General features: G+C 42.1%; 1 long non-coding RNA gene across 2 annotated transcripts; it reads right to left on the bottom strand.

The window, feature by feature from the left end:
- Positions 1-317: 317 nt before the first annotated feature.
- Positions 318-8,185, bottom strand: LOC105466196 (uncharacterized). Of its 2 annotated transcripts, none has more exons than XR_978037.2 (3): positions 7,847-8,185; positions 4,871-4,958; positions 318-2,308 (listed from the first exon to the last, which is right to left on the bottom strand). It is a non-coding gene; the product is annotated as an uncharacterized lncRNA (long non-coding RNA). The 2 variants fall into 2 exon arrangements; XR_978036.2 differs by having other exon boundaries at positions 7,891-8,179.
- Between the last annotated feature and the right edge of the window lie 5,323 nt (positions 8,186-13,508).

Raw genomic sequence — 13,508 nt, 5'->3', positions numbered from 1 at the left:
ATAATTAATTTAATCTTCTGGACACCTTGACAAAGAGTCTCTTTTTGAGCTAACTCTAGGCTCCTCTAAACCCTGTAGGCCTCAACCTTCAGTATTCATCTTGGCATTGCCCAATTTTAAAACTGCTAAGTCAATTTAGCGAGAATCTTCCACCCTTAATATCTGATCATCCTTGATATCTGATCAAATTCCTTATCTCCCACTATCCCCAACTGATATTTGATCACCTTGATCTGCGTTCAGTAAGAATGCTCTTCGGTCATTTAGCCAGAATCCTCCCTTACTCCTGGCAATAAAAAAAGAGTCAAACTCAGTGAAATATTTTAAGGGATTTATTCTGAGCCAAATACAAGTGACCAAGGCTCAAGGCATAGTCTCAACAGGTCCCAAGAACATGTGCCCATGGTGGTTGGGTTACACCTTGATTTTATACACTTCAGGGGGACAGAAACTACAAGCAGAGTTGTAAACCAATAATGTAAGGTATATATTGATGCAGCCTGGAAAGGTGAGACATCTCAAAGCAGGGGCTTCCACATCATAGGTGGATTTAAAGGTTTCTCTGGTGGCAATTGGTTTAAAAAGTTCTGCCTGAAGAATTGAGGCCAGCAGAAAGAAAAGTTTGTGGCTGATACAGGGGGATTATCAGCCAAGGTTCTTGTCATGTAGATGTAGCCTCCAGATTAGCAGACTTCAGGGAATAGATGGTACATATCTCTTGCTAGACCCTTAAAGGTGCTACACTCAGTTAACTCTCTCCTGGATCAGGAAAAGACATGGAAAGGGAAGGGGATTCTCTACAGAATGTAGGTTTTCCCCACAAGAGATAGCTTTGCAGGGCCATTTCAAAATATGTCAAATAAATATATGTGGGGCCCGGGCACAGTAGCTCGTGCCTGTAACCCCAGCACTTTGGGAGGCCAACGTGGATGGATTACCTAAAGTCGGAAGCTTGAGACCAGCCTGGTTAACATGGTGAAACCCTGTCTCTACTAAAAATACAAAAATTAACTGGGCATAGTGGCAGGTGCCTGTAATCCCAGCTACTTGGGAGGCTGAGGCAGGGAGAACTACTTGAACCCAGGAGGTGGAGGTTGGAGTGAGCTGAGGTCACAGCACTGCACTCCAGCCTGGGTGACAGAGCAAGACTCCATCTCAAAAAAAAAAAAAAAATGGAGTAAAATGTTTCTATTTCTTTCAGGGCTTGCTACCTGTCATGTGATGCTATACTAGATTCAGATTAGAATTTGGTATCTTATTGTTACACAGAGCTCTGTTTTAATGTTAATGCTGATAACTTGTGTCTGGATTACAAAGGGAGGAGGGTGTAAAAATGAGGTATGTCTGATCCTCCCTTCCTATCACAGCCTGAACTCATTTCTCAGGTTTACTTTGGAACACCTTTGGTCAAGAGAGGGTTCCATTCAATTGGTTGAGGGGCTTAGAATTTTATTTTTGGCTTACCCCCTGATGTTTCCTCTTAGTGATTGTTTATCTGTTGACTCCCACCCTGCTCTTCGTCTATAAATCTTCACCTGTGCTTGCTGTATTCAGAATTGAACCTAGTGCTATACTAAACTAGACACATTTTCCCCTACTGTAATAGTTCCTAATTAAAATCTGCTTTTACCACTTTAATTACTATGCAGCTCTAGTTTTTCTTTGGAAGCCTTTTATGAGATAGGAACAATTATGATCCTATAATACAAGTGAGAAAACTAAGGTTTAGAGAGATTATGTCTCTCCCAAAGACAGACATGCAGAGGCAATTAATCCTAGGTTACTGGACTATATAATCATCTGCACCTCTAATTTCCCCCCACCCCTTCCTGATTCTACACTTAAATTCTACTGTAGTTTAAATTACATCTCTATTTCATGTCAAAATGAAAATGTCTTTGAGAATGAGTAGCAATGTAAACTGTTGTCATTCATTTACTCTTTTTGGTACATGTCAACTTGTAAATAGGGTTGGGGAGAAGGAGACAGAGTTTAGAGGTCTGAATACCTGAGATGGAAAATCTTAGAATCAGGACAATAGCATATAAGCCTAAGGAGATATTGCAGCATTTTGCCAAATGATGCTGCACCCTCTAATCATTCCACAGCCAGAGCTCTCTTCTTCCTTAATGCTGAGATGTTTTCTCTTTGCAATTTAGCATCTCCAAGACAGTGTAGCTCTGGGGGATTGGTGATTTGACAATACTTTCCTTGGATGTAAAAGAGGTCAGTCAGACACAGGATAAGAAATTGCCAGAGGTTGTTTTGCTGTTGTTGTTGTTGTTGTTGACTCCAGTGTTACTTCTTCCTGCATTAGTGAAAGTTGAGAAAAAGTGTTAGATGATTGAATTTGGATATCACCTGTGCAGTCACAGTGCTCAGCAGGACAGACCACAGCCAGCATGTCACTATGATCACAGCAAATAGGACATGTTGTTTAGCAAAGGAAAGCATAAGAATAACAAGGCATCAGGTTGGCTCTGTATGTAAGTAGGAAGGAAGATGACTTCCATGTTTTAATTTGAGAGGTACTACAGATTGCTGGTTTCAAACAATCAGTCTTAAATCTTAGTTTGAGATTTTCCCATTAATGTCATTTCACTTCCAGGAAGACATTGTCATCTCCTAAAGTCTCCCTTGCTTGAGACGGTAGGAAGGGCACATAAAGAGTGGATTAGCTCACTGTTGCCATAGAAACTAGAAGCAAGGCCCTGGGGGGATGAAACATTGTGCAGGTAAATTTTCGTGAGGAGGAAAATGGACAGAGTGAGAAGTTAGACAAGGTGGCACCATAATTGGTAGCCCAGGGCAGCCACAGGGCAGGCATCTAAAAAACAAAAAGGTTCTTTTCATTTTAGTCAGGTACAATCTTAAATTTCTCATCACCAAGTTAGGCATTGCAACCTTGAAATGGCTGGCTGTTGTTCTCTTTAACAATGCATGGGTTAAAAAAAAATCTCAGGTTCTTAATCCTCTAGTCCATTTCCAAGACAAATGTAATTTAAGTTCCCTGAGCAACAACAAAAAAATTGGAATCAGCCTCCAGCCTTGTATACGGAATACAAAGACAATTGACCAGATACCAGGATCTTTCTTATTATGTTCCCAGATACTCATCTAGCACAATAGATTGTAGGAGGGAATAAATAGACTGTGGTTCTAAATAAATAAATACGTGAAATTTTAAGAAAGTCATTATCTTTCAAATGAAGGTTTCCAATGCAAAAATAAATCTTATACACATAACGTCATAGAGCAGGGAGGAACCTTAAAGGTCTTCTAATTCTATCGCCTCCTTTCACAGAAAAGAGGACTGAGAGCCAGAGAGGTTAATTATGTCCTCTAGCCACCTAATCACTCTGTCATTTCTAATTATTGCTAGGAAAAAATCCAGAGATTCCCAGTGCCCTCCATTTGTGTGCACTGAAAAAAATCAGTTTGCCTATCAGCAGGAAATGTCAGCATCAAGGCCAAGAATGTTCAATTTGTTAATAATAAAAATAATAAGAGCTGACATGTATTGAACACTTACCATGTGCCAGGCATGGGGCTAAATGCTTTACAACTTGTGTCTCACTTAACTCCCAAATAGTCCTGTATGGTTGTTTACCCCATTTTACAGATAAAGCATCAGAGCTGAGAGAAACTAAGTAACTTGTTTATAGTCAAACAAGTACTAAGGACAGACCGAGGATTTGACTCACAGTTATTGCTTCTTATCACAACTCTAAACCCTATTTATTTGATGGCTATTTCCATGTATCTCTTTCCTGTAAGAGAACCAGGGATCAATAATTAACTGCATTCATGAGTTTAATACCTCCCTCTGACAGCTAAAGGCACATCCAAGGAAAATCATGTAACTCTAGCCATCTCATCATACTCCCTGAGAACGTTTTGAGAAATTACTTTTTTCTGATTACAAATGTAAATCGTATTCAGTACACAAAATTTTAAAACACAGACAAGCATAAAGAAGAAAATTAAAATTTCCTGTAATTACACCAAGAATCACATGCAAGAAAATCTGTATTTCATACTTCTCTCTCAAAGACCACTATATTCCTTGCAAAATTTAGCAATAGACTTTAGTATTTTCTACATGGGTTACTTTCCTCGGGGATATTCATTTAGTGAACCACCATTATCAAACATTATTTACTTTAGTTCATTCATTTATTCAATGAAGATCAATTGCTTGAATGTCTGCTCTGTGGCAGGCACACTGCTAGTTACTAGAACTCATTGATGGTGACAGATACACCCTGGTCCTGGCCTCATGGAACCTACAGACTACTTCTCTGAAATAAGTTTTCAGTGAATTTCACCTTAATTAGCCTCAAAAGATACAGATGCTTTTAGTCCATATGTCGAGCTGAAGTAATTATTTCCCTCAATGTGATAGATGAAGGCTGATATGAAGACAAATCTTATGGTATCTTAACTGACACAGAGCAATTAGAAATTATTTTAAATTGGGCTGGGTACAGTGACTCATGCCTGTAATCTCAATGCTTTGGGAGGCCAAAGTGGGTGACTTGCTTGAGGCAGGAGTTTGAAACCAGCCTGAGCAACATAGTGAGACCCTGTCTCCACAAAAAAATTAAAAACCAGCCAGGCCTGATGGCACACATCTGCAGCCCCAGCTACTGAGGAGGCTGCGGTGAAAGGATTGCTTGAGCTCAGGAGTTGGAGGTTGCAGCGAACTGTCATCACAACACTGTACTCCAGCCTAAGTGATAGAGGGGGATGAAAGAAAAAATAAATAAAAAGGAAAATGAAGAAAGAAAAAAAGAACTTAAAATTGCAGGTCTTATGATTTCTTATCAAGGGAGAAAAAAGTAAGGCTGAGATTTTAGGAATTTCCTACCTTAAAAGTTCTTCCTGTCTTCTCTTGATACTAAATTGGCAGCCTCATGTGTCGAGGGATTAGGAAGGGGTCTTTGTGTTTGGAATTCCTGTAGCATGGACAAAATTTGCCATTAGTCAAGCTGCTGAGGTGATTGAAATGTGTGACTAAAACTCATTCTAAACCACACATGACAGGGCCTGCTTTCCTATGAACAGGTGTTTATCGGGGTATGGTCACCAGGAGCCTAAAGGCCGTGGGGATGGAGAAGAGGCTTTATAAGTCAGAGATGAATGTCTTCATTTTCTATGGCTTCTATAATTGCCACAAACTTAGTAGCTTAAAGCAACACAAATTTATTTTCTTATGGTTCTAGAGATCAGAAGTCTAAAATGGGTCTATAGGACTGTGTACCTTCTGGGGGCTCTAGGGGAGGATCTGGCATTGTCTTTACCAGCTTCTACAGCAGGAGTCCCCAGCCCCTGGGCCATGGACCAGTACCACTCCATGGCCTGTTAGGAACTGGGCTGTGCAGCAGGAAGTGAGCACCAGGCAAGTAAGTATTACTACCTAAGCTCCGCCTCCTGTCAGATCAGCAGCAGCATTAGATTCTTACCTGAGTGTGAGCTCTATTGTGAAATGCACATGCAAGAGATCTAGGTTGTGTGGCCCTTATGACAGTCTAATGCCTGATGATCTGAGGTGGAACAGTTTCATCCCAAACCACTGTCTCCCTGCCAAGTCCATGAAAAAATTGTCTTCCACAAAACTGGTCCCTGGTGCCAAAAACATTGGGGACTGCAGCTCTAGAGGCTGCATGCATTCCTTGTCTCATGGCCCCATGTTATTGACCGCTGCCTTTATTATCACATCTCCTTTGCTGGCTGTGACCTTCCTGCTTCCTTCTTATGAGAACCACTGTGATTGCATTAGGCCCACTTAGATAATCCAGGATATTTTAACTATCTTGAATGTCTTAATCACATCCATAAAGTCCCTTTTATGGTGTACAAGGACCAGAGATTAGGACTTGAACATCTTTGACTGGGGACATGATCCAGCCTACCACACTCTGTAAAGGCTAATGAGTATTTCACATTTTTGGTGAGCTGGGGCTGTCTGCAACAGGGGCTTGAATCCTTCCAACCTTCTCTCCCCTCTCCACAATTCCTCTCCTGTCCTTTCTCTCAGCAATTTATCAGGATTCAAGGCCTGAGTCATTCTTACTGGGCTTATCCTTCCTCCCATAGGCAACAAGACATTGGCGTCAGAGTTCTGCTCCCAGATACACTTCCAGTTTCATTACACCATAACTATTATTACCACTTGAGATGCCCAAACGTCTATTTGGAAATTGGATTTAGACTCAAAGCTACTTATATCAGGGCCTTGAAAGGAGACTTAGTCATTGAACATTTATTTTCACCATACAATTGCGAATTTCTGATTGTAAATTTGGAGAGGATAAACCTAAAAATTAAGGTCTGCTCTCTCTGGCATAACTTCTGTAGGCATTTTGGTAAGTGAGGCAAGCAGTGGAAAGTATTCCAATGCCCCTTGAATCGTAAACTTAGCCAATTCCAAAGGACCTACAAAAAATATGATTGATGAACTATTTTGCCATCCCTTTTAAGGTGAAAGCTCCTTAACAGAAGAGGCTAAAAGACTTGGAGTCTAACGCATAGATTGTTAAATGGATGTCAGTGGTGGTGATACACCTACAGAAGGAAAAGCATCTCAAAGCAGAAATTCCAAATAGGAGGCACACATGCTGCCTTTACCATTACACACCCAAGACAGACATCACTAATCAATCAAGTATTGTTCCACCAGAGCCTGGTTCTGGCCTTAAAGCCCTTCCTGAGTGCTCCAGGTAGCCACTACCACTCAAGCAGAGTTGGCAAGCAAATTGAGCTCTATTAGATGTCCCTGCATTAGAAACAGAGTCAATGCCCTCCTGTTTCCAGGCATTAAGGAAAATTCCTCCTACTGCAACCTAGCAATAAAAATGATCTAATGTCTAGAACACCACTTAAGCTCAATTTCTAGAGCTGGCAAAACCCTTGGAGAGACTTAATCAACAGTGAAGCAGATTCCTCAGTTTTCCTATTTTCTATCTGAAGACCTTATGTGGGGATCCTATCTGGTCTGTGCCTCCAGCTCCTCCTCTGGAGGTACTGGATAGTGGGGGCTTCTCCCCCTTTTTCTTCAACAGGACTTCTACACTTTGAATTCTTGCATTAAATGTGCAGCCCCACCCCCCAATTTCTGCTCTTTCTTCCTTAATTATGTAGCTCTCCTCTGCTTTCCTCAAACCAGAATCCTCCTAGGTCCCCAAGAGCACCCTCCCCAGGGAGCACTTGATGACAGTATTGTCAAATTCTTCAAAGGCAAGGAGGAGTAAGAAACACAAGCTCATCCATCCCTGTCTCTCTTTTTCACCTTGTGCTTTCCACTCACAATAAGCAGACTTAGAGGTTATCAAACACCTCACTGTGCTTTGACAGTTATTCATCCATTAAAGCCTCTGATCGCCTGGATTCCGGACTGTACTCCGACTCCATAAACATGGCTCCTCCACTGCTCTCAGGCACTGTGGCTTGCTTTACACCTAAGCTTGCGAGGAAGGAGGAAAACCCAGCTCGTTCAAACAGCTCAGCCACAGGTGAGCCAGCCACATCAGAACATGGGAGGGGGAGAAACCAGCACGCGCTAGCTTTTTATTAAAAGAAAAATGATTTACGCAGCTGATTCCCTCAAATTTTAAATAGGATCTCAGGGAGATTTTTCACTTTGGACCAAAGCCATCTGGAGCTTGCAAAATCCTGGAAGAGACCGAATCAAAAGAGCAGATCTCTTCAGTCTCCCTATTTCATTTCAACGCCTCTCTCAGTCCCAGTCAATAACCCAGCTGTAAGCTCTGCAGCGAAGCACATTCATCTCGCTTTGTGTCTGGATCGCAGGCTTCAGAGGGGGCTTTTCAGCTTGAATACAAACCGACTGATTGCCTTCCTGCAAGGTTCCCGCACCGGAACGCCCACCTGAGCCCTTGCTCTTCAGCCGCAAGTGCAGGAGCTTGCCTGGGTCAAGCCGAGTACACAGGGGCCTGAGCCTGCCTGCAGGAACGCACCGCGCTGTGTCACTACCCACTAGGCCAGCGGGCAGGGACAGAGAGAGCAGCCTGCCACCGCGGAGGGAGGAGCCGAGAGCCTCTGAGTAGGGGAGCTGTGAACCTGGGGACAGAGGAGGTTACAGGGATGCTGAGAAGGCACACAACTCTCCAGGCAGGGCATCTGTGACTCAGCAGAGTTTAATAGCAGTTCCCTGAGGTGTGTGAGTCCAGCGCCTTTGACAGAATTATTATGGCATGTATGCATTCGGGCTTTATCATTAGAAAACCCGAGGTGCTAGATCTTTATTTTTTAAATTATTTTTGTTTCGAGAATTTATTTTTCAAAAAAATAGAAAGCACAAAACAATATACATCTGTGTATACCCTCCAGTCAGAAGATACTACTAACATTGTGCAATGTTTGTTTCAAGTCTTGTTTTGAAGCCATAAATGAAGGAAAGCACAACACAAGAAGGTGGACCCCACTTTGCTCCCTTTATCCTCCCTCCCTAGTCCCTTCCCCCGGCCCAGAAGACACCACTTGTGAGACCTGAACTCACTTCCTTCTAATCCACTTTTAGACTTCTACCCAAATAATCACTATAGCAATATAGAGAATATGTGATTTGGGGGCATGTATTTAATAATTTGTATCATTCTGAGCTTCTTTTCTGCAGACTTGTTTTTTTCCATTCCATATTGTGATGCTTTGCTGATTCCACGTTATTCTATCTACAGAGATCTAGTTCACTCATTTTAACCATTATATGACATTGGGTCCCATGATTTCTAAGTCCCCACCTGGCCTTAATACTATGCCAGTGGTCCTTAAGCTGCATATTAGAATCACCTGGGGTACCCAGGTGTGTTAAAAATGCAGGCACCCAGGCTCTGTTCTCAGAGAGTCTGATGGCACTGGTGTAGAGTTAGGCTGGGCATTGCTTTTGTTAGAAATCTTCTTAGGTGGTCTTAATATGCAACTAGGATTGAGAACCCTACCCCCTACGGATTCTGTGATTCCTGGAAGGAGAATTGCCAATACCCATTTTGCCTCTCCTGGGTACAAGCAGTTTTACATCTTCCAACAGATTTACATCAACCAATATGAATTTGCTAGGGATACTCCGTGAAATCTGCTGATAGCTGTGTCCGAGGGGTGGCAAAATTCTCTCTCCCTTTATCTTACTGCTAAACCGAAGGTGCTTCTGGGCCCTAGTAAGTGGCATACCTTTACCTCTGTTCCCTGGAAGAAATGGAGATGTTCCTATTGATGAGACTATCAGGGAGACTATCAGGTAAGAAAGAAAACCTGGGAGAGTAGAATGTGAAGGGAATCTGAATTACTCTCTTTTTTCATTGTGTTGAGGCATGAGAAGAAACTACTGCCAGGTAATTCTGCAGAAAACCGTTCCTGCGTTCCTCCTTCCCTCTCTCTCATTGTTTTGGTGCTAGGCTTAGCCTCTCCACAGAAAGACATTTATTAAACTCCTATTTTTAGCTTTGCTAGAGCGAAGAATCATGAAAACCTGGACCCTCTCACTGTGAGGGACAGAGTTCAGGCACCAGGTGGCTTGATGATATTTTATATCCTTGTTCTTTCTGTCTTCTTTTGTCTTTATGCTAGCCACAGAGGAAATTACCTGGAAAGAATCACATAATAAGGTGTAGCTTAACTCTCTGTCCTTCTTTAATGCATTCAACAAATATTTACTGAGTGCTTAGTAGATGCTAGCCACTGTCCTAGGTCATTGGGACCCCATGGACCCAACGATCACAGACTTTGCCCTCCAGTTTGGGATATAGGCTAGTACGCAGACAGAGAAACAATATGTAGAAAACGTGCTGCAGCAGAGGGAAACACAAGATACTCTGGGAAAGCAGAAGAGACTAGAGAGAGGAAAATAAAGTTAGTTTTGGGGTCTCAGGAACACTTCCTACAGGGGCAGTTCTCAAATGTGAGTGTGCTGAGGATCACCCGGAAGACTTGTTAACACACATCCTGCTGGCCCTGACCCTAGAGTTTCTGATTCAATAGGTTTGGTTTGAGACCTGAGAGTTTGCATTTTTAGCAAGTTCCCAGGCCATACTAATGCTGCAGGTCTGGAGATCACGCTTTGAGAACCACTGTCTTAGAGCTACTGAAGTCTCAGCATTTGCTACTCAAAGTATGGTCTGCAGATGAGCAATATCACAGCATGAGCCTCACCTAGGAGCTTATTAGAAATGCAGAATTTCAAGTCTTATCCTAGATGTACCAAGTTAGAATCTGCATCAAGATTACCAGGTAATACTTATACACAGTAAAATACTGGTTCTCAACTTGCTTGCACATTGAAATCACTTGGGGAGTTTAATCAAATCCCCATCCCTGGATTCCATTCCCAGAGATTCTGATTTAATTGGTACAGGGGATGAAAAGCTCTCTGAGAGGTTTCTAATGTGTAGTATACTTTAAGAACCACTGACCTGAGCTAAATGCATCCTGAGTAAGAACGCCACAAAGAAAGGCAGGAAGAGTGTTACAGGCAACAGAACATGCAAAGGCTCAGTGGTAAGAGAGAACAAAGTGGTTTAGTGAAAGGAGAGGGGTGCGGTGAGCTCAGAGTGTGCAGTTAGAGAGAGGGAAAGGGACGGGTTTTGAGGCTAGAGGTTTTTCCCAGATGATCGAACACACTCAGATTTGCATTTTAAAAATGAACAGTTTGTTGGTCATGTGGAAATAAGCTTGGGAGTGTGGAAACAGTGTGCCTGGTGTTAAGTTCGAAATTTTGACTGTAAAGAAACATGTATTGTTGCTCTTACTGAGAATTACCCATTTCTGGGACCAGTGCTCTTTAAACTAAAGATAAGAGCTAAAGGATGGGGTGGAGGCAAAGAAAAGCAGTGCTGAAGGGTAGCAGAGTATGCCACCCCAAAATATGCCACTTTAACATAAGGATTATTTTGAGCTGAAGCGTCATTGAGAAGAAGCAGATACAAGTAAAGCTCTCTGCCTAAAAGCAGGACATAAATTTGTAAAGGTGTTCCCCTTCCTCTCTCTACCTGAAATGACAGAAATTAATCACTGAAGACAACTCTAGACCTTTGTCAGTCCAGAGGCAGACCTTGCTGAAAACAACCCTTATTTTCCATTAGTTCTCACAATATATTTACCTTTCCACAATTTACCAGTGCCTAGAAGCTCTAAGTCCTTTTCCCTTGTCTTGTCCCTTCTCTCCAAATTCATTGTTCTCAAGATGCTATAGAAGCCCCAATTCTAACTACCCCTTTAAGTTACTCACTACTGAGTACCCCCATGGCCATGGGCATTGAATATACTAACAAACTTCTGTTTTGTTTTGTTTCTAGTTAATCTGACTTTTGTCAGTCTAATTTACAGGCCCACAGAAGGAGAACCAGATGGTAGAGGAAGATGTTGTTTCCTCCCCTATGCTACCAACCAATCTATAAGGCTTCATTTTGGCACTTTGACTTTCATTGTTTGGTTTAACCAATATTTACTGAGCATTATGTACCAAACCCACTGCTGTGGAAGCCGAATCCAGATCCCTGATGCCCTCCCTTAGCAAAGAGTTGAAAGTTGGGGGAACTCAGACAACAAGTGATTTTTCTAAAGAGCATTGGTTTAAGTCTGGTTGAAAATTTGACAGTGCCATTTAAAGGGAGGATTCTGTGCCATCCAACTCCACTTAAGCCCTCAGCTAAGCCATCAAATGGCCCCATTCATGCTGCAGCTGCAGGATTCCTGAGGCCATGCCAGTGGGCCCCAGGAATGCAAACGAGGGCTCCGTCTTGGCTTCTGACACCCTGTGAGCTTTGAGGAAGAACAAGTAGGCATTTGTTAGGGGAAGGCCCACAAAGGCACCACAGGAGAGGGGATTGAATGCCCCATGGGATTCCAGGCCAAATGCAAAAGGCTGGTGTAATCTCTGCCACCACAGCTTGTGTGACCTCACTTGCTCGCTGGCTGTGGGGGCAGCTGATGGCCCAGCCTGCTGAGGCCAGGTCCCTAAACAGAGCAGGGGTGGCAGCTCTTCAGGAATACAGTCTGTCCTCTATTACCCACCAGGTAAGGACTATGTGAAGCCAAGCCATGTAAAGGAAGCAAAGACTTTGAAAGGCAAGGAGAGGATAAAAGTATTTTTTTTTCCTGGAATCTCTGGGCCATTCCTCCCAATCTGTACCCAAGAGGGAAGTAGTGAAATAAGAACATGGGTTGCAGGTAGAACAACCTTAAAATGACTAGAGAAAACAGCAGAAAATCAAACCATTTCTAGATCATTCTTTGTGAAATTCAGTTCTCCCAGTAACTCAGATATTGTCAATTTGCTCTTGAAGTTCGATTTTGCTATAGTTACAGTGATATGGTTGCTTATACTACCCAAAGGCTGTGTTCCGACACCATGGAACAGCACCCCCAATGGCACTCTGGGTATTAGCACTTTCACATATTATATGTTGACTTAGACTATGCATATAGAACAGAATTACTCAGCCTCTGCACTGTTAATACTTTGGACCTCATAATTCTTTGTTGTGGGGGCTGCTCTGTGCATTTTATGTGTTTAGTAGCATCCCTGGCCTCTACTCAGCAGATGCCAATAGTGCCCCTCCCAGTCATACTGTGGAAAATATCTCCAGGCATTGCCACCTGTCCTCTGGGGACAAAATTGCCCTCAGTTAGGAACTATTAGGATAGAAGAAAGGTGGGAGAAGGTCTTGTTTTGAAATCCTTCAAGAGAACAAAAGAGGAATTGTTAGTCTTTGTTGCTTACAATTAGTAGTTTCTCTACAGGAATGAAGTCTTCAATACCCACAGAGCTGCGTAGGATTTTTACCTTCAACATAAAATAGAAGTCCTACATAATAAGAAAACAGCAAGCCACAGTTATCATTGGTTGATTCAGTCAAATCAGCCCAACAGTTTGTTGATGTTCACTGGACATTGTCTTCGCTTTGACTACATGCTTACTATTGTTCTAGATGCTCATACAGTTCACACACTGTCAGAATAATTTGATTAAACAATAATGCCCAAAAGATTGCCTTTGGGAGGTTTTTAATGGTGTTATACAGAAAAATAATGGAGCTGTAGAATACACAAGTTATTTTCAGCGGCACCCTGAGGTGGAAAAGATTTTTCCATGCCCCAAAGTTTCAAAGTACTTTTCTCATTGTCATAGTGCACAAAATATGGCTGATCGCACAGAGAAAACATAACTGTGAAAGTGAACCCATATATAAGTATTTAGGAGCCGAGAGAGACAGAAAAACAGAAAGACAGATCTATAATAACAAGCAGCCAACTTGATTAAGAAGAATATCAAGCAATCTGCTTTTTAAAAAGCTGAAAACAAAATCCTATAGAAGCAAGAGATGAAGGCTTTGTCTTTTGAACAACTTGAAAAATTATATTAGCAAAAATGTAAGAATATTCTTTGAAATGTAAACTCTATAAGGGCAGAGATTCTTTATTCTCTTTTGTTCACATCTTTACCTAGGCCTTTCTCCCTAGTGTCTAGAACAATGTCTGGTGCTGGTAGGTAC

The sequence above is a fragment of the Macaca nemestrina genome, chromosome 9 (genome assembly GCF_043159975.1).
Source record: "Macaca nemestrina isolate mMacNem1 chromosome 9, mMacNem.hap1, whole genome shotgun sequence".
Classification (NCBI taxonomy): domain Eukaryota; kingdom Metazoa; phylum Chordata; class Mammalia; order Primates; family Cercopithecidae; genus Macaca; species Macaca nemestrina.
This window is presented reverse-complemented; position numbering and strand designations above follow the sequence as displayed.